At 28.8% G+C, this 22756-nt stretch overlaps 2 long non-coding RNA genes across 5 annotated transcripts in view; one reads left to right on the top strand and one right to left on the bottom strand.

Moving 5' to 3' along the window:
* LOC142329661 (uncharacterized) overlaps positions 1-22756 on the bottom strand; it is a 145038-nt gene that overhangs the window by 120905 nt on the left and 1377 nt on the right. Inside the window, exon 1 of one of the 4 annotated variants that reach the window (XR_012757560.1) lies at positions 5644-5667. The exons of the other annotated variants lie outside the window; for them this stretch is intronic. This is a non-coding gene — a long non-coding RNA (uncharacterized LOC142329661). Of the gene's footprint in view, positions 1-5643; positions 5668-22756 lie in introns of those variants that run through there. 4 annotated transcript variants of the gene reach the window in all.
* LOC142329830 (uncharacterized) lies at positions 12142-15150 on the top strand. The gene is made up of 2 exons (XR_012757597.1): positions 12142-13522; positions 14986-15150. It is a non-coding gene; the product is annotated as an uncharacterized LOC142329830 (long non-coding RNA).

Below are 22756 nucleotides of genomic sequence, written 5' to 3' on the forward strand. Positions count from 1 at the left end.
CTGTTAATATTCCTGTTCACTGAATACGTCATTTAGTTAAAAAACAAATTTTTATAATCTGACACACTAGAATAAAATACTAGAATAAAAATTGTCTTAAAAAATACTCTACTTTTAAAAATAAGCAATTTTATCTTTTTAAAAGTAAAATACAGCTTAAAACATTCTTTGCTACGTGAAATAGGTTGTCTTTCCCAATTCAAACAGAATAAGTATAGAAATGTGACTTCTAAAATATTTTGTATTATACCTGTTATGTTATAGATTTTAATAGAGATTTAAAGAAATTAAAAAAAAAACCAGGTGTTACAAGTATCCTACAGTCAACGCCTTTTAATTTGTAAGCCACTGATTCAAAAAGGTAATAAAAATATTATAACCTATGTAAAATTACATATAATAAAGAATTAATAAAAAGTAAAGGTACAGAATCTACAAAGAATTGAAGTCTTGTCTTTTCTGATACTCAATGTTATTTATTATGAGAAAAATTAATATGAACTGCGAGAAAAATAAAAATCCCTATTAAAAATTATACTTTATAGGATTATGTTAACACATTCATGATTTCCTAGGGTTTATAAGTACTTCTTGTGGAATGATGTGAACAGTGAGACAATATGCTAATTTTATTTTTATTTTTTTTGTATCAAAACTTTATTTACAATCGGTTTCATAGATTAGAAATTATAAGTAAATTTCATGACAACCATCTATTTATAAAGGAAGTTACCTTCTATAAATATCTAAAGCCTCCGACAGTTCGCGAGGTTGAGAGACAGCCTGATGTTGAATACCAACGACGACTTGAAAATCACGTCAACCACTTAGCAATCAATCTGCTTGTAGGGACGTCTGAAGGTTGAAACGTCACCATGTGCTTGTCTTAGGGGCTACTGAATGACAGTTTGATAAATGACAACGCCAAATCTAGTGATAGGGATTAGGAAGTGTTGGCAGAAATATTTTCTAATGAACTTTAAGATTACTGCTCACTGATAAATATTATTATGAATTACTTATATGGGGATTTCTTAAGAGCCCCTCATTCTTATCAAGAGATTTACTTATGGTTCCACTTGAGAAGCCGATTGTAAATGGATAAATTGGTTGTATAACAAAAAAAAAAATTCGCCATTGTATTTTTTAAATAGAAATATACATTAGTTATATTTAATTGTTAATATTTAATTTAATGTTATTTCATTGACATAAAAATTCATCGTTGGCGAGTAAAATATATTTTTTTTAGATTTTTAACACACCCTAACAAGTAATAAATGTTTAAAACGATTTGGAACATGTATTTCCACTTATTTTTAAGTATGAAACCAATATTTTTACATAAAATTGTTTCGTTGTCATTATATATTGACCAAAAATTGTCACATTTTAAACAGCGATTTAGTTGTAAATTATCGAAACTAAATTTACAATAAGTTTTTCGGAGCGATTAATATCTCAATTTTATGTCGTTTTTAAAAAATATGTTATTTTTGGTGACATGATCACGGTACACTACGTATTATTTTTAGAACTTCTACACTATAATTGTGTACGCTATATTTGTGTGCTCGATGGGAAGCAACATAATTATTTAGAATTTATATTTGCTTGAATTCAAGAGCGAGTTGTGCAAAAGTGACGACTAAGCATGTGTGAGCAAACATACTATGAATGAGCAAATTTTGTATATCACGAAATAGTAAATGTAATTTAAAAAAGTAGTTGGTATACTTAAAGTATAAAAGAATAATGGGGTTTACTAAAATTGAGTGGAGATAATCATATATTTTAATTTGTAAACTGTAAAATTTTGTAGTGTATTGCGGAAAGTTTGTGATAAATTTATAATTGAAATTATGTTAAATATTCGAAGAAGCGGGTCGTCAGTCGATACCAAAAATAAGTCTTTGTATTATTGCAAACCATTATTTTATTGAGAAAAATCTGGAACACATAAAAGATAAACAATAAATATTAGTAAATACATTATCTGCAAACACTATTAGTATCTTATTGATAACGTAATAACTTTCTAAAAATATAATAAAAATAATACACTATATTGCACACTATCTATTACACTTTAGTAAAAATTATTAATAAAAAAAACTGTGTAATTTGACTAACAAATTTATTCATTAATTGCGTACAAATGTTCTATATCAGAAATTCTATTTCGTTACATTTTGGTGTTCCTGAAAATCGAAGACTATAAGTATAAAATGCCGATGGCTGAAAAACTATGTTTTATGAATTGTTTAACTACTGTATATAAGTGATTTATTATAAGTTATTGAATAATTATAGATTGAATAATCTATTCCCCTACTATTTATTATTGGCAGATAGTCCGAAGCAGATAATGCCACTTACAACGAGAAAAAGCTTATACATATCGAGAGAGTATTCGAACGGTAAAAATTAAAGATTACGTCTCCATACTTTTATTAAGTCCTAAATTTAACAGTCGAAAAACCGGTAAAAGTTTGATAACTAAATTTGATAACCTAAATTTTTAATTAAAATATCTGAATACTTAAAGAATCCCTAAATTTATATGTTTTGTGATCTTTTATATACGAGTATATGACAAAAATAACCTGGAATACTCAAAATGTTCTCTTCAACAGAATATTTTCACCTTCCGAGTATCATCAATTAGTTATGTCGTAAGCTACCGTTAGCAGCTTTTCCAAGACAATATATAATCTATATCAGAAAAATAAACTAACGAAATTTAAATAAAACTAACTAATGGAATTAGAAACAAAACTGTAAAGCATAAACAATATTTAACTGCATTTTTACTGTTATTCCAAAAAAAAAAAATTTATATATATATATATATATATATATATACACGTTTCCATCATTCTTCAAAGACTGCATCTGTAATTTTAAGACTGTTATTTAAAATAAAACTTTTTGATCATAATATAATACGTATTTATGTGGATTTCATAAGAAAGCTACCTATTGTAATGGGTACCATGATGACTTCCGGAAAATTTCGACATATATTCGCATTTCACATTCCCCACATCCCAAAACTACCGTCAGTTCAAACGTTTATACATATATATATATATATATATATATATATATATATATATATATATATATATATATATATATATATTTCACTTTATTATGGACACGGTAACTGCCGTAATTTTGCGCCAATCACTTTCAAATTGTTCATTAAAAATAACTCCTCCCAAAATCTCGGTCGATTTCGTTAACGGCCAAAATCGAACCATGGGGGTGGAAATGAGATGACTTTTTCGAAAAAACAAAATACTGCTACAACTTTCTCATTAGGTAAAATATCGAATTCATTTAGAGTTCCTACTATTCTTTGGATAAGGGCCTAAAACTTATCTAAGTAAAGTTTTTTGATGTCACCAACCATTGGCCCAGGGGATGGAAAAAATGGGGTTTCGAAGACATAAAAAATCATACCTGCCTTAATAGACACAGTATCGAATCGGTTTAAAGTGATCGTTAGTCGTCTAAACATTACCTAAAACTTTTGTCAGTAATAATTTTTGATATGACCAACCGTTACGGCAAGGGATGACCAAAATATTGCTGGAATTGTAAAATGGGGCTTGACGTATGCTAAACATCTGAAACTTTTTTCACATGCAACCGTTTTCGTATTGAGGAAATTTGAAGGATTTCTTAACTTTAAGGTGGAAATATTTTTTATCCCCTACTTAACACTAGTGAAATCTACCTCCATCTTCGAAAGGGATTTTTTTGTTTTTAGTATAATTTTAACCGTCATATTAGTAGTAAAAGCTACCTAGGTTTTATCTTAAGATTCACGAAAGGAAAAACTTGGCTTTATAAATTTATATTTCAACGAATCCTTTAACGGGAAAAAATTGAGTTTCACACTATATTAAAATTTTTGTTTCAGTTTATTTAAAGAAAACCTGTTTTAATTATGGAAAATTCAGCACGACTACAAGTTTTTTTAAAGAAAACAAGTTTGTATAAAGACAATTGTTTATTTAAATGAGACCTGTTGAAATTACGAAAAATTACGCCTGAATACTTCAGTATAAAAATACTCTCCGATATCATTTTTAATGTGGCAGTCATTTAATAAAAGATAAATCTAGAACATTTATTTTTATTATTAAAATATGTTTAAATAACACTACAAATGTACAAGGTACTAATGTTTCATAATTTCAATTGTTCAGGATGAATAAAAGAAAAACTAAATTCTAGTAATTTCAGCCTCCTTTTAGAAAAGTGTGCTTTAAAGCGTTACTCAACGAATCAGATATATATATCAGATACCGGAAATTTCGACATACCTTCGCGTTTCACATCCCCCCCCCCCCACCAAAAATCACCTCAATTCAAAAGTTTATATGTATATATATATATATATATATATATATATATATATATATATATATATATATCACTTTCTTGTGGACAAGATAACTGCCGTAATTTTGCGCCAATCACTTTCAAATTGATACATAAAATATAACGACCCAAAATCTCGCTCAACTTTGTTAATGGGCAAAATCGAACATGTGAATGGAAATTTTATATTAATGCTGGGCTTTTTCGAAAAAATAAAATAACGCTATAACTTTCTTAAGTAAAATACCGAATTCATTTATAGAATTTACTATTCTTTGGATAAGGGCCTAAAACTTATGTAAATAAAGTTTTTTGATATCACCAACCATTGGCCCAGGGAATGGAAAAAATAGGGTTTCGAAGACAAAAATTTCATACCTCCTTTAACAGGTACTGTATCGAATCGGTTTAAACTGATCGTTAGTCCTCTAAACATTACCTAAAATATTTTTCTGAAACAATTTTTGATATAACCAACCCTTACGGCAAAGGATGACCAAAATGTTGCTGGAATTTTAAGATGGGGCTTGTCGTATGCTAAACATGTGAAATCTTTTTCACATGCAACCATTGTCGTATTGAGTAAATGTACAGTTTTTCTTAACTTTAAGGAGAAAATCTTTTTTATCCCCCACTACTTAGCACCGGTGACATCTACATCCGTCTTCCGGCGTGCCGAAAGGGATTTTTTAATCAATTTTTTTTTTTTAATTTTTGCAATCCTTTTGACTACCGATTTTATTTTTATAATAATAAAAATAATGAATACTGTAAACTTATAAAAATTATAGAAGTTTTTGAAAAAATAAAAGTTGTATAAATACAAAACTAAATGTTTTATCTGTTCAACTTTGTGTTCAAAAGATACCAGCGCGATTACAAAATCGGTAACTGCATTCACAACCTTTTCTAAAAATTAATAATACTGTTTGACTAAGATATAGTTACTTAAAAAATCCAACTGTACAAGTTTAATTTGAAGCTTGTAACAACATAAAACATTGAATAAACTATTAAAAGCATTTAGTATAATAAAAATATTCGTAAATTTTAATTGTTTTTGAACAATATCCTAAAATAAAAATCTAAAAATTTGGTGTAAGATTACACAATTGTTATATCATAACATGGTACTACCAAATTTGAATTAAATTTTTATTATACTTTACAAAATCTCGTTTATTTTGAAGCCAATAATATTACACGCTGATATTATAATTATGTAAGCGTACAAATCTTGATAAGAACTAGAGTGAGCAGACAACGGCGACATTGATGCAATTCCTTTCCTTGCCCATCGTTGATTTTTGAGTTGGTAATAGCAAGTTCGATCGTAACCTAATGATATAGATATAATTTTAATCGTAAATATATATATATTAATAAATAAATATATATATATATATATATATATATATATATATATATATATATAAATGATAAATGCACTTGTGTGTATGCATATACACACAATATATATATATATATATATATATATATATATATATCAGGTTTATAAATCGTTTGCTTTACCAAAAAATGTTGACTTTAATGTACATTCTAAATTTTTTTTTTAAATTTTATATTAACAAATAATTTTCACTTTTACTCATATATAATTGTTTCTTCATTATACTTATAAAAGGATGTAATTTAAGTTATTTTAAAAACAATATAATTTTTTTTAATGATTCATTATTAATTTATCACAGAATTGTTAGGGGTTTGCGGTTCAATTAACTTCACTGTCTCGTCAGGAGTAGCTGACTCGTGATTAGAAAAAATGAAAACAATTTTATCCGTAAAATTAAGATTGCAGTCTAGTCGTAACACAGTGTAATCCAAGAAGAGAAGAAAAAAATCCCGGCGTTATAAAAAAATATATGAATGACGTTTTGGGGAGAAAAAGTAAATTAGTGAATTTTAGATAAGCATAATGAATCTATTGTTTTTAATTATCTTGAATTTCATAATATTATATAATATTATTATAAAGAATTGGTGAGGCTAATTAATCTATAATTACAGGTTGAATTAAAAATTTTTTTTAAATAGCTTTAATTAATAAAAAAAATGTACGCAATAACAAATGAAGATTTAAAATTATAATTAATTCAATAAATTATTTAATAAAAAAAATATTTTTATTTCTTATAGCAAATAAATAAACGCACTTCTGTAAAAAATTATTAATAATATTGTTCAAAGTTAATTATATTAAATTTAGACTTATTATTTCATAAAGTTATTTGCTTAATTTCGATTTCTTTAATAACGAATATTTAAAACAAATTACGATTTGATTAATATTTTTAATAAATAAAATATATATAGAAATATTAGTTTTGACATTATGGTATTTATCAAAAAAGAATTATACGATTTGGATTAAATACTTTTGACCTTTTGTATAAGGAACTATTTTCTGAATATTTTGTTAAAAAATCTGATGTGGACACCACATGACTCCCTTGTACGTCTATTAAATTACTTCATTAATAACTTCTTATATTTTTTCATATATTTTTTTTATTGTTATATTGAATTATTATTTATTGTAATTTTTTTTAAAAATCATGTTAATTATTAATGTATCAATATATTTAAATTAAAAAAAAGAGATGGCTGATTCGAACCGATGTGTCTTCCCCTTGTAAGATACAAATATTTCATTAATGAATAATTTATTTGGCTATAACTCTGAAATCAATGAAAATAAATACCACATACGATATATCGTTGAAAATTTCTCAATGGATGCTTATTACTGCAGTTAAGAAAAAGTCCAAAATCTGTTTTGGATTTTGGGCCTTTTTGGACACTTTTGGACCAGTCGATTAAAATCAAAAGGGGAGGTGCACAACTAGATGTTACAACAGTTTCATATCCAAAATTTCAACATCCTACAGCTACTCGTTTTTAAGTTATGCGAGGTACTTACGTACATACATACAGACATCATGCCAAAACTAGTCAAAATAGATTCAGGGAAGGTCAAAATGGATATTTCCGTTAAAATCTGAAAATAAATATTTTTTCGCGGTTACAATACTTCTTTTACTTCGTACAAGTAAAAATAATAAAGTAACCATTCAGAACGAAGTAATCTCGTCACATGACTTTATCATGTAATCCGTTACTCGAACGATAGAGTCCAATGTATAACGTAACTAAAACTGTCTACATTTAAATAGACGCACGCGCGTGCGCGTGCGCGCACACACACATTTACGAACGTTATTAGTATTAAAAATTTGCTTAGTTCTATTGCCAATTACAAAAAAAATATGATGTGTACACCACATGACTTCCTTGTACGCCTATTAAATTCCATATACACATTTTTAGCAGCACTTCATTTATACTTGTCATTTGAAAATGAGATACGATCCTCCAATTCTTTAATAAAGTGGAAAGTTACGCAATTTCATTGTAGTGTACACCACATTGCATCACATTTTTTGCAGTGTCCGTAAAAGCATTTTATGTAGTGTAAGTGAAAACGTGTCGGATCCGTAACCACGCATACATCGGTTCGAATCCGACTTCATATACATATCTTTTTTAACTTTTTTTTTTAGTTTAAATATACCGATTTATTAATAATAATTAAACTCTGTAAAAAATTTTGAATTAAGATAAGAAGTACATAAACTTATTCACTAGTAACTTCTGATATTTCATCTTTTTTTTTTAATTGTTATTGAATTATTATTTCTTGTAATTTCTTTTTACAATCAGAGGTTAATAAATAAATCAATATATTTAAATTAAAAAAAATATGTATATAAAATCGGATGCGAATCCGATTGATACTGAATTCGAATGCGAATGTAGTACCTTCCCCTCATAAGATCAAAATATTTCATTAATTAAAATTTTATTCGGTTATAATTCTGGAACCAATGCAAATAAGTACCACTTATATATTTGAAAAATTTTCAATGAGAGTTTATTCGTTGCACTAATCCAATTTTTTGGATTTTTTGGACACTTTTGGTCCAGTCGATTTCAATCTAAAGAGGAGGTGCATAACTAGATGTTACAACAGACCTAAATGCAAAATTTCAACATTCTACAGCAAATCATTTTTAGTTATGACAGACGTACGTACGTACAGACGTCACGCCGAAACTAGTCAAAATGGATTCAGGAATAGTCAAAACGGATATTTCCGTTTAAATCTGAAAACAGAAATTTTTCGCGATTACAATACTTCCTTTACTTCGTACAAGGAAGTAAAAATATAATCCAAGGATGATCGTCTCTCTCTCTCTTTTCAACTATTTTTCCGTGTTTTAAACAACAGGGCGACAAAAATTATCACAAAACAGACTCTCCAGTTTACTGAGCAGATCACCCCGATGGTTCTGCATAGTTCACCGTATCTATCAAACCTTTCAGGTTACTTTCCCTGATAGATTATAGTCTTCTAGAGGAAAGTAATCGATTAGAAGAATACCTATCTGGTTCAAAATATACCGGTGATGACGAATCGGCGTCTAGATTATTTTCATCCAATACATTTGTTGCCCCTCGTTGAATAACCGAAATCATTTCCCTAGATTATTAAACCTTTATATTATATGTCAATTGTATCAGTATCTGCTAATTCAACTGTCTTTTTTTTTTATAAAAACAAATACATCGTACCTCGAGAAAGTGAGGGATTGACAATCAAAATTGCTACATATAAAACCTGATGAGTTACTTCAATAGCTTGCAAGTAACTAATACCCTCACAACCAGTAAGAAATATTCGCAGCCGGTTTGTGTATTATTAAGCAAACAAGTTTTATTTTAAAAATAATAATCATAAGTAACTTAATTGATTACCAATCTGTTCTTCGTACTCGCACCGGATTTTCAGATATTACATATCTATATTTATTTGTACATCTATTATTTTTTTTTTATTGAATCATTTATAAGCGTTTCTTAGCGTATTTCAAAGTTATATTAAAGTCCAGTTTTATAATTATTTCATATACGAGGTGTAGCTATTAAATAACGATACTAATGCTGTTACAGAAGAACTGCACACGCGCCAAATTCGTACGACCGATAGCCGTGAAACGTGAAACCTTCTCTTTTGATTGTTCAGTTTCTTCAGTTTCTGTAGACATATTATTCTGGCCGTGCCCTTCATTTGTATAATATCTGTTTCTTTTGTTTTGCCGAAAAGATAAGTGTTTTATTAGAGCAAAGAATTGTCCAGAAATTTTACATAAAACTTAGAAAGACCGCTACTGAAACTTATCTTTTATTGAAAAATGTATATGGCAATAATTTTTTATCACGTGCGCGGGTTTTTGAGTGGTTTAAGCGTTTCCAAGAAGACCGAGAAGATGTTGAAGATGATGTTCGCCCGGGTCGCCCTTCCACGTCAAAAACGGATAAAAATATTGAAAAAAGTTGCTAACCTGATGCAATCCGACCGTCGGTTAACTATTCGTGTGATTGCTGAAACTGTAGAAATTGACAAAGAATGCGTAAGGAAAATTTTACATAACAATTTTAACATTCAAAAAGTGCGCGCGAAAATGGTATCTAAAATTTTCACAATCGAACAAAAAGAAGCTCGTGAAAATGTTTGTTCTAATACTTTGAATGCCATTAAAAATGAACCCAATTTCTTGGAGAGAGTGGTAACATGCGATGAATCTTGGTTTTTCACTTCTGATGAAACTAAACATCAATCATGCATTGGAAGGTATGACAAATCAAAATTCAAAGCGATGATGACTTTTTTTTTCGATATTCATAGGATTGTGTACCTTGACAAATAATGTGAATTAACTATTAATTCACATTACTACCTTGAGGTGTTTCCTAAACTCCGTGAAAAAATAAGAAAAAAACCACCCGAATTGTGGAACAAGTCATGGTTTCTTCATCAGGACAAGCACCGGCTCACACTGTATTGTCTGTCAAGGCGCTTCTAGCCAAGTATAACATTCCAGTGTTAGACCATCCGCCTTATTCGCCTGATCTGGCAGCATGTGACTTTATGTGTTCCCCAAGGTCAAATCTGCATTAAAGGAACAAGATTTCAGACCGTTGAAGCTGTGAAAGAAAAAGCGGCACGTGTAGGAAAGAGCTCGCAGAAGAAAATTTCCAGCACGTTTGAACAATGGAAAATTCGCACGGAGTGTTGTAAGGATAGAGGAGAGGTGTATATTGAAGGGGATAATAACTAAATATGTATAAATTTAAAATAAAATATTTTACAGCATTAGTCTCGTTATTTATTAGTCACACCTCGTATACTACGGAACGCAATAGATGGAAAAATATGAATTGACACTTGTACACAGACATTATATACATATATTTTCCAACCGTACGATCAAAGCTGCTTTAGATAAAATCTGTCGGTCGTCAACATTTTTTGAGAGCAGTAGAGAAGAATACGCTCCGGTAAAGTTATAAAGTTAGTTGATCTTTTTGAAATTGTTTAGCATTTAGATTTAATCTTTTGTGAATAAAAGATTCATACTTAAGTACTTAAGAATGGAAAATTGTGAACTAAGTTTATTGCTAAATGGAAATACTTAAGGGAAATTTTTCTTTAACGGATAAATCCTGTAGCGATCATTAGGAATTTAAACATATACTTAAAATGTTGTAGTAAACTGCTGTTTGCTGTAAAATTTACACGATTTGAAGTAATTTACAAACTACTGATAAATTAAAAAATAATTTAAGTTCAAATGTAATTAATGTTTTAAGTACATCTTCTAAATTTGTCTTTTCACAGAATAAGAATTTCAGATGGAATTACCATAGTTCAATGTAGGAAAAAACTTTGCAATAAATTAACATTTTAATTTTAGATATTTATTTATTTAAATCTATTTACTGTACTCGAAAATCAGCTATTAAATGAAAGGTTTTTTTTTTTACCAATAATTTCTTATATAGGTAGACTAATAGTTTTTAGCGAGTTTATTTAAACACTCTAAACGTAAATAATTGCTATGATTAACTTTGTTCCCATTTTGTATGACGGTTCCAAGCAAAACTAATTCCAAATTCTTTTTTCTTTAAAGTTTCTGTTTATTTAAATTTATGTCAAATATCTCCGTAATTTTTTTAAGTGATAAGGAAAAAAGTATTTAATAAGCATTAAGATTTAAACAATTATAAGAATTTAGTTAAACATTGTAGTTTCTACAATTGAAATCTTATTAAAATTTTATATTTTTCATTACAAGTACTTTCTTTTACAACAATCCCTCTTCATGAAAAATATACCCTGATTCTGAGCAACGGTAAATTTAGTTCAAAAATTACACTACATTCTTAAACTAACAAATTAAATGGTCTATTTTGCTTGTAGTAAAATTTTTAATCTACTCTTCAACATGAAAGTTACCTTTAATTTTTATATTTGTAGATTAAATAATTAAGATATTAACCCACATAAACATAGACGAGCGGACACAATAAAAAATATTATAAATAAAAAACTTTATTTCACTGGAACTCAAAATTACGAAAAATAAAAAATATCTGGGTGAGGCCACTTTTTGACCAATTTATTAGCAATTTTCCTTCTGGTTAGATGAATGGATTTATATTAGCCGTAAAAGTACATAAATATGTGGTAGATACTTCTTTATTACTACGTATTATTATTTATAGAAATATGCTTACCATATTTTAATAATAAAATTAATTTGCAAACAATGGAAATAAAAAAAAAACAAAATTAATTATTCTTATTTATTATAAACATTTTTATCTATTGTAGACCATCATTTCAGTTTCATCATTCAAAAAAAAAAATTAATACGTAATTACAAATATTAATTAAAAATAAAAATATAATATGTACTAGTATACACGTGTTTTTAATATTTATCAGCGATACAACATATACTTGAAACTTTGCAACACATCACACTATAGGGTCACATGATTATAAACAACTGCTCTGATTTGTCAGTTTAACATGATACGACATGAATATTTTATATATAAACTCATTTTTTAATAAAATAATTATATTGAAATTTTTTGGTAAGTAATAAGAAACACTTCAATTATAACTAAATTATTAATAAATAATATTATTTTTTTAATAGCTGCTAAACTGTATTTTTTTTTAATTTATACAATTTGGTATTAATTAAATAAGTTAAAATTTCTATCTTACATTATTAATTGAATTTATTAAAATTTGTTAAAGATTATTTTATTTAATTAAAATTATTTTTTGTGAAATTTATTTAAGTAGGTTTTGATTTAATAATAATAACTTTTAAATAAAAATATTTTACACAAATTTAGAAGTATAAACTATATTATCTGAAAATTTTTAAAGTTAATTTTTTTTTTTTTTAGTAAATTTTTAATCAAACATCAGCAAAATTTTTTAAATGCGCAGTCAAATTATTTATTTTTCAATCCTCTAATATGATGACTAAACTATATTTTAAGTACCCAACCGTTTACTTTAGTTACTTGAAAAAAAAAATAATAAAGATAAAAAATAAGCTATATGAATTTATTTTAAATCTATAAATTTAAGTTATTTACCGATATTTTGTAAATTAAAATTTCTGATATTTTCGTGAGTTTATATTCATGAAACTGTCAATTTACTAAAAAAAGAAAAATACTAATATTTATTCTACAAAAAAAGCATTGCTTTTATTAAAGTAGACCGCAGAATTATATATGCTTACACCCTTTACAGTTTACTATTCCTTTAGTATTTTTAATAAATTATCAAACGATTTATTAGATATTTCGACTACCTTACATGGTTGACCGGGATTCGAACCAGGGACTCCCACACATAGGCCGAAACACTTATCTACTCAGCAATAGAGATCGGCATATTTATTTTTGTAAAAGTAAACTTTATGATATAAATTACGTTCTTATCTAAAGCAAATTTTTAATTATATTCATGATAGTTTATTTATTACAAAAAAATTATATACTAGATTTTTTTTCTAAAACTAACAAAACGATAACTTTGTTTTTTAAATTTTTTTAATAACGTTTGATGTGTTGTAATCTTTAGGTTACGATTGAAGTAGCAACAACAAACTCAAAACTTAACAATGGGCAAGGAAAGGAACTGCATTAACATCGCCGTTGTCGGCTCACTCTGGTACGTTTTTCGTTTAATTAGATAAATAAAATTAATGACAATAAATATTAATTTATAATTAAATTAAATTTCTCTTATATTTTAACAAAATTAAAATATTTAATAAAAATATAACCATACGGTTAGAGATAGATAGTATTACAAATGTAATATAAAATATATATTTATAAAAAATTATTAAATATTCAAATCTATTTAATTTATCTATTCGTTTACAGCTTTCGATGGCTAAAAATATTCATGTTTTTAGAAAGAAGAGATTAAAATAATTAACATATACATTCAAGTATTGTAAGTTAAGAAAAAGATCTCCGAGGCCCAAGTCGACCCAGATGAACCCCTGAGCCGATCCAGAAGCCCCCTGGAATAACGAGGCCACCCTAAGGCCGCAGAGCATATTTCATTTCCTTCTAGTCTGGGGACTCAGTCTCCTTGACCACCGGGTACCTCCACTTCGTTCGCCATTCCCGTCTAACCAGAGGGCTTCACCTCCTAGTCCACACCGTGTTCGTTACCCTCATAGTTGAAAGAATAATACTGATAAATAACCAATAAGTAATCAGGCTTTATAAAAACTTGAAAAAGAAACTTAATTACAAAACACAGAATATTAGTAACGTTTTCTTTTTCTGTTTAACCTCCAGAACCACCGTAAGGTATTACTTCAGAGGATGATATTATGAATGTAAATTAAGTGTAGTCTTTTACAGTTTTACGTCAACCGGATCCGTATCGCGGACAATACGGATTCAAATTCGTGTAAAGGTACTGCCTTTACTAGGATTTAACCTTATAGCTCTCGACTTTGAAATCAGATGATTTGAAATGTCGAGTTCACCACTACACCAACCCGGTGGGTTAGAATAGTAGTAACTTTTTTTCTTTCTTTTTAACCTCCTGGACCACCGTTATGTATTGCTTCAGAGGATGAGATGAATGATCTGTAGTGTCTGTGAAAATGCCATGCCTGACCGGGATTCGAACCCGGGACCTCCGGGTTACATAAATTTATGACGACGAAAAAGTCATAACTTATTTCTGATACCATGGTGACAGAAATATAATAATGAAGTAAAAGGATTAATCCTTTTTTTCTTTGATGAATATCTTTCATTCACAACTTCACCCTGAAAGGTTATAGGGCCTCAATCTATGGCTTAAAACATTCCCTGATATAACACTAATGTATTCAGCATACTCGAAAGCAAACGGAAACGATCGGTTGGTTGTCGCGTGGTGGGAAAAATAAACAGACGAACTTTCGACTTTATAAAATACACACTATTTGATTCAAAATATTTCTACATTTTTAATAATCTTCTCAATATTTATTTATAATAAATTTAAATGTAAAATATCTAATAAAAACCATAGGATAGTTATTTCTTACGACATTTGTATACAACTTTAAAACTACATCTATTTTTAATTTATTTATTTTTATTTATTTTTTTTTTTTATAGATTTATCTGGCTTGAAATTATGGATCGTTAAAAAATGACTTTTGGACACGGAATGACAGGCTTCGCCGATTAAAAAATACAAAAAAAATTAACATACGTCACATGTAAATTCACAATTATTAGTTTGGCAATAAATTTCAAAATTTCACAGGTTTTCATTTAAAACGGTGTTTTCTTTTAATATTAAATTCCTTATAAAAATATCCTTAAAGTTTAATGAAATTAGCGAAGATAAAAATAAACGATATTATAATACATGATAGGACAATACATATACAATAAATTCGACAGGAAGATGTATAAAACAACACACTATCGTTTATGTGATAAATTTAATCAGTGGATTGCCGTTTCAAATTTGGTTCAAACTGAATATATACATAATTCAAGGGCAACCGTTATTACTTAACGTTGGTTAAGTAAAAAGATAGCACTCTCATAAAATTAACTTTGTATTGGATATAGCTTTGAGTTTTGGGAATAAATTTACTCATATTATATATAAAATTAATATAATATTTGCTTAATTTCAGTAATACTCAAAGTTCATAAAGTTACTTTTCGATCAAAATAGTTAAATAAAGCTTAAGTGATGAATATACTCCTAATAAGCCTTGAAAATGGAATAACATTTGTTCACATTTTCATATTTTTTTAATATTTTTACATACAAGTAAAACGAAAATTGGGATAAACATTTTCTCATAAATAAATAACTTGACTTTTAATCTTAATTTTAAACGAACACATTGAAATATGATATAAATCATATTTATAAATTGATATAAATGAAATTGTAAAGACCTTGCAAATTCAAAAACCTCATTAGAAATATTTTCCTTTCTGTTAAATAGTCCGCCCCCTTAAAAACAATTTTGTAGAAAAATTAATTTCTTGTATGATATTATTATTTTTGAATAATTCTCATTATTAGTTTTACTGTAATTTATATCTATAATAATTGTGCGTGTTTGAATTAATTTTTTAATAATTTAATACAATAGCAATGTTAATATTCACCTGCAGTAATTCATTCTAAAATTAAATATTTCGATTCATTATTGTTAAATGAACATTATTTATTTATTTATTTTATTAATATTAAATTAGCATCACAAATTTTTACAGTACTTAATTAAATTAAAAAATATCTAATACGAAATATTTTTTTACTTGTGTATCCGTAACCATCTGAATAAAAATTATTTTGAACGTAAACGTTTTTCGTTTAATTTTTTCCATTTTTGTTGCTGCCTGCAGCGCCCGCTCTAGCGGTTACGTCGCCCCGGACAGAAAGAAAATTTGCCGCCACTTAAGAATATATATATATTTTTTTTTAAATGAAGGTACATACTTTATATGTTATCACTACCGACGTAATAGCAAGAATAATGCTATTGTGTAATGAAACCGCTCTTTTATAATTAGAGGTAATAAGAAAGACTATGCATGTTCAAACACAAGTTTAAGCAGCGCTCTGCTCGCGTGCTAATGCTGTTCCGTTCAGAGAAGTATATGCATGTTCAAACAAGTTCAAGCAACGTCCTTTACAAATTCTGCGTTAAGTTTTCGTTAATAGTGTGAATATTTTTAGCTTTTAGACATAAGCAATATAAATAAGCTACGCACTATAAATTTTTAGCGAACGAAAAAATCGATACTTGAAATTTTCTATTAATTGGGACAAATGTCCGGGTTGCCTGCCCATAGATCGAGCGCTGCTGCCTAATGTAATATTTAGGGTAATATTTAAAAAATAAGTTCTTTAAGAAAATTATCACGCAAGACGTAAGTGAAGTCATAAACTTAAAGATAAAGGAAAGGTAAAGGGCGGGAAGAACTTTGTCATAAAAGTGGCACTCTTAACATTCAACGGATTTCATTTGAACATTCAGAACATTCAAACGAGATGGTAAAAAAGCTTACGGCTACTATTTTTTGAGATAAAACGAGTATCTTGCTTGTCAAATTTAGTGAATATAGAACTATTGTGAATGCAGATACCTATTGCTAAACCCTAATAAATCTTAAAGAGCAATAAAAAAACAAACAAACGCGGAATTTTGTTTTTGGATGGCAAAGCCCGGTCACACACGGCGAATCAGACAATGAGGCGATTGGTAAAATTTCAATGAAAATCTTCAATCAACCAACCACTCCATAGCCCTGACTTAGATCCCAGTAATTATTTTCTCTTTCTTCACCTTAAACAGTGGCTTGCATCACAAAGATTTGACGATGACGAGTAACTGAAAAATGGTATTACTGCGTGGTTAAATCTCTGGCGGGAAATTTTTCTTGTGAAACACTAAGAAACATGTGTTGAACTTGAAGCTTATATACAAAGCTTATAAACGGAACCCCTACAAAGTTAATAATTAATAAAACCAAGGTGGGTGTTAAAACCGTTAGTGAATTAATAAAATCTATCATTCAAAAACATAAAATACAAAAATATAGTATTCAAATAATAGTGGGTTCTGGTAAAAGGCAAACCACTCTATTGAAATTCTTGTTATCATTCTGTGAGATGATCATATAAATTTCAAACACAAATGAGAAAAAGTATATAAGCTACAGAACATTAAAAACATACGATGATGTTTAAAAAACCTTTGCACCAAGAATATGATGTAAAAAACTTGCACACCCATTTTTAAAGATCTTATGTATAATTAGTGACCCGGGTGTTATGTTTAGGATCAGACTTTGTAACCTTTCTCCAAAATAAAACCTTTAATAAAAAGTCGGATTGAGCCTCCATGAGGTGCGCCTGGGTATATCCGGAACAAATAGGAAAAATTTGTTTGGTGACTGAATCTAAACAAACTTCATAGCTTCATTTATCATCAAATCACAGCTCAGTATCAGTATCCCCTCACTAGATCACATCTAGATTTTGTAACTCGGGACCTAGGTCCACCCCAGGTGACCCCTTGACAGTCAAACCATTAAAGATCTTTTAAGGAATTAAGGAATACTCCATCAAGCAACACCAGAGTTCAGGGGAGACAGCATTCAGATACGGTGGGCTGCCAGTTAGAACTGAAAGCATTGGAATCCCCCAGCACAACAAACACAAACAAAAAAAATACAAAGTCTAAAATCAAACCAAAGCAAATCACCTACATTTCCACACACAATGTAAACTCACCCATGCAGACTGTTAAATTAAAAATAATGACTGACCTAATAGACCAACACAAAATTCTCATCATGGGTCTGCAGGAAGTACGAAATATCGACTAGGATGCAATGCAATCCCAAAAAACCAGGTTAAACAATTAATTGGAGACTTCAATGCTCAACTAGGCAGATAAAGAAGATACCACAACATCATCGGAAAATGGCCCCCACAAAAGAAAACAAACAAAAAAGGACAGAGACTTATCGATCTCTGCAGAAATCACAAGCTAATCTCAAAATCCACATATTTCAAAACTGGAAAAACCCCAAATAGACCATGTCTTCATGAACAAACACCACTACAAGGAGATCTACAATGTAATAGTCCTAAAAGGAGTAGAGACAGGCTCAGATCACTATGTAGTCAAAATTAAAACTAAATTTACTGCCCAAAGAAAGCAGCCTCTAAAAATAAAAGAAAAATGGACCCTACCCAACTCATCAGGAATGAAAATTACCAAAAAACAACTGAAAAAATAACAATCACTTGAAGATCTAGTCAACAACCTTAAACAAACAGCAGAAATTTAGCCCCACTAAAATCCCATAAAAGACATCTACGGTGGAACAGTGAATGTGACAAAACAGTTGAGATAAGACATCAAGCATGACTATTTCACCAATCCCAAAATATAGAAACATTCTTCCAGAATCTAGTAAAACAAAGAAAATAAACCACCTGAACCCTAAGAAGAATAAAAAGACACCATAAGGATACACTGAAATCAATAGAAGAAGAATTCAATAAAACACAGTCGAGAGACTATTACAAAACTTTCAAAATTCAGCTCCAAAAATACAAACCCCCAACCCTACTAATAAAGAATGAAAGCAGTAAATTGACCCATAACAATAAAGACAACACAGAAATCCTAGCTAAATATTTCAACAAACTCCTAAATTATAAAGAATCAACAAAACTCCTAAACTCTAACATCTACACCCTAATAACAACACCACCAGAAAATATCAACCCTCCCACAATAAAAAAAGTCTACCAAGCACTGGGTGAGATGAAGAATTACAAAGCAGCGGGAGAAGATCAGACTTTTGTAGAGATCTGGAAACATGCAGCAAAATTACCAAAAATTTCTCTTCATCAACTGCTTGTCAACATCTGGATCAAAGAACTACCAGAGCACTGGACGACAGCCCTCACCCATCTGCTACACAAAAAAGGGAACAAAACAGACCCTAACAATTACAGGGGAATCTCACTCCTAAATACAACATACAAAATTCTTTCAAGAATCATTCTCAATAGCATTGGTTCACAACCAAAGAAAGAACTAGGAGAATACCAGGAAGGTTTCAGACCCTGGAGGAGCTGTCCAAACCAGACCATGAGTCTCAAGTTAATAATGGATTACAACAGGAAAAGAAACAGAAACAGAGATAGGATGATAACATTTGTAGATTTCAAGAAAGCTTATGACTGCATCCACAGAGAACCCCCTACTAAAAATTCCATGACACCAGGGACTACATACTAAATTAACAAACATGATAAAACTGACCCTCACATACACAAGTCAAAATAATGGTAATGAGGAAATAGCTCAAAAAATGCCCCCAAAATTAAAAATAGGCCGAAAAATCAAAACTAACTATCTTGGTTTCACCAACAACTTGGCACTGTTAGCAAATGACATCAACAAAGATAAATCACAGATACTAGAACTTCAAAACATTGCAAATAAAATTGGCCTCAAAATATCATTTGAAAAGAGAAAATATGTCCCAAAAACCAACACGATTAAAAGAAGTAAACAAAGGCAACCTGAATCAACAACAAACAACCTAAATGAAAAAACTGGATCTAAAAGAAGAAACAAACTAGCTAAAGCTAAAAAATTAACCAGGTAGTCTTACAGTAAAAAATGCCTATCAATAAATGCAAAAATAAGACGCTACAACACAGTTATAAAACCAGAAGCCACTTATGCAACAGAAACACACTCTTCCACCTGGACAAACAATCAAAGACAGACAAACTCCAAAAAAATCAAAAGAAGAATTGAAGGAACCTGCATCAATAAAAAGTATCAGAAAGACAGGCAATGGTGGATTGTGCCCAAAAAAGTCATGTGCAATAAGAACCCATCAGTGACTATGAGTACAAGGAGACTAGGATTCTTTGGACATATCATGAGGATGCAGGATTCAAGACTTCTGAAACAGCTAGTACAGTACAATCTTAACTCGAAAAACACCAAGACAGGATACGGATGGATCAAACAAATAAGAGAGGATCTGAAGGAAATTGACCTTACACCAGAAGACACCATAGATAAGATAAAATTAAATGATAAAATCAAGAACAAAAACACTCGCTTCACATTCACAACACAAACATTTTCAACAGTAGAAGGGGCACAAAAATGGAGCGTATGAAAAAGTACTGAGAGGATCGCAAGGCCCAAACAGTACCAATGAAGAGACTTGGATAATGGACTGATTAAAGTGATCCTATGTGGTCATAAAAGAGAATAATAATAATAATTAGTGACACACTCATTATTTATTTATACATTAATAAAAATTTGTAGGCTAACAAATTTTAAAATAAACTTTACTTTCATAATTATCACATAAAAAATTAAATAAGTAGGTTTATGGAAGTTCATCAAATGCATTTTTTGAATTTCCAAGTAGAACTATAACAAATTGTGAAACTTCATAAAATACATTAGTACAGATTATAGTGGATATATTTGTAAAAAAAAAAATGTTTCAACAATTAAACCAATTTTTTTTAAATAAAGGGTTAGAGGTCAGAATAGGAGAGGGAAGGAATCTGAATCTCTTATAAACAGATTCAGGTCTTGGATTTTTAATTTCAGGACCATGAATTTGTAAACTTTACTTAACTCTGAAGGTATAATATATTTATGAGAAAAAAGGTTTAAACATACAATATTTCAATTTTTGTTAACTGAAGGGTGTATGGGGCTAGAGAACTAGATGTCATGGAGTCAAAAATCTTTAAAATCATTGTATTTTTATTTTGTTTAATTTATACAATATTAACAGACCAAATTTTCACAGAAACTACATGCTTTGTAAAAGACTACTTTGAATATTCTAGTATTTCAATGTTTGTTAACTGAAGAGGTTAGGGCGCTGGATTGCAGAGGTCTCAAAACTCTTCAACAAAATTGTATTTTTTACTTTTCCCAGAAAGTAAAATACTTATGAAAAAAGATTATTGTTGCAATATTTTAATTTTTGCATACCAAAAAGGGCTTTAGATGAGGCTCAAGGGAGCCTGAAACTTCAGAATATCATTAAGTTTCTTCTTGTATTTGAAAATATAATGGATTTAAAAGAGAATAATAGTTCAACAATAACCATATTACATTAATGTACTTTTAATTAAAAGTTACATAAGGGGATCCAAGGATATATAGAACATCATGAGATGCAAAAGAACCCAAACTTCATGAAACTGTTCAGTTTTGTATTTTTTTCGAACCTAAGACAAGAACTTTTTTTTAAATAAGATTTAAAGACTTTTTTTTAAAATAATATTAACAACAGCTGAACATTTATATTTATTTTTTTTAATTAAGAATACTTAGTGGGCCTAGATAGCCTTGGGAGAAAGGGGGGTCTTGATCACTTGAAAACACTTTTAATCACATCCCAAAATATTTGAACATATTTTATTTTTACTCATCTTAATTAATCATGTTAACAGGAGTTACAACCTAAATCAAATCTGGAGATGATTCACACCTGTACTTAAAAAATTTAAGTTTTCCCACAGTAGACAGATATATATATATATATATATATATATTAATAAGCTATTGTATATATATATATATATATATATATATACAATAGCTTATTAATCAAATTACCATGAAGATATTGAAGGAGATAAATAAGTGTGGGTAGGTAGTATGGAGATGTAATTTATATATAGCCTAATGATAATGAAGAAATACACTTTTAGACGTTGAAGAAGTATTTCAGATTCATTAGATAGATTTTGCACTATCCCAGACAAAAAATTCTCTCACTTTTATACAACAGCAAAAAATAAATATAAGATTTTGGCTTTTTTTTAATGCTGGTAGTTTAAAATAACAAATCAGAGTAATAAACAATTTTGCTGTTTGTTGTCTGAATAGTACAAATAAATGTAAATTACAGGTTCACCAATGTCCTTCTTTTTACATATTAAAAGAAAGACGTACTTGATTAAAATTAAGTTAAAAGTTATATCCAGAACTTAGCAAGGGCATAGTCAGTTTAAAATTAACTAATAAAAGTATTTCAAATAAAACGGTATTCCATGATTAGATTAACTTTAATAATATGTAGGAAATATATTATGCACAAAAATAATTCACACATTATGTAAATAAAAATAATGCGTAGATTAATCACAATAAAAATGTAATATTGATTGAATCATTTGATACATACCACAATTTAAGAAGAAAATGTAAATAAACATTAAATTACATGAGAAGTGAGATAGTGAGATAATTAGACATGTAATACAATGAGGATCACTTATTTAAATAAATACTGTACATCACTAAAAAAAAATATATATATTTATTTACTTTTC

Source organism: Lycorma delicatula, chromosome 9 (genome assembly GCF_047948215.1).
Source record: "Lycorma delicatula isolate Av1 chromosome 9, ASM4794821v1, whole genome shotgun sequence".
In the NCBI taxonomy this organism is placed as follows: domain Eukaryota; kingdom Metazoa; phylum Arthropoda; class Insecta; order Hemiptera; family Fulgoridae; genus Lycorma; species Lycorma delicatula.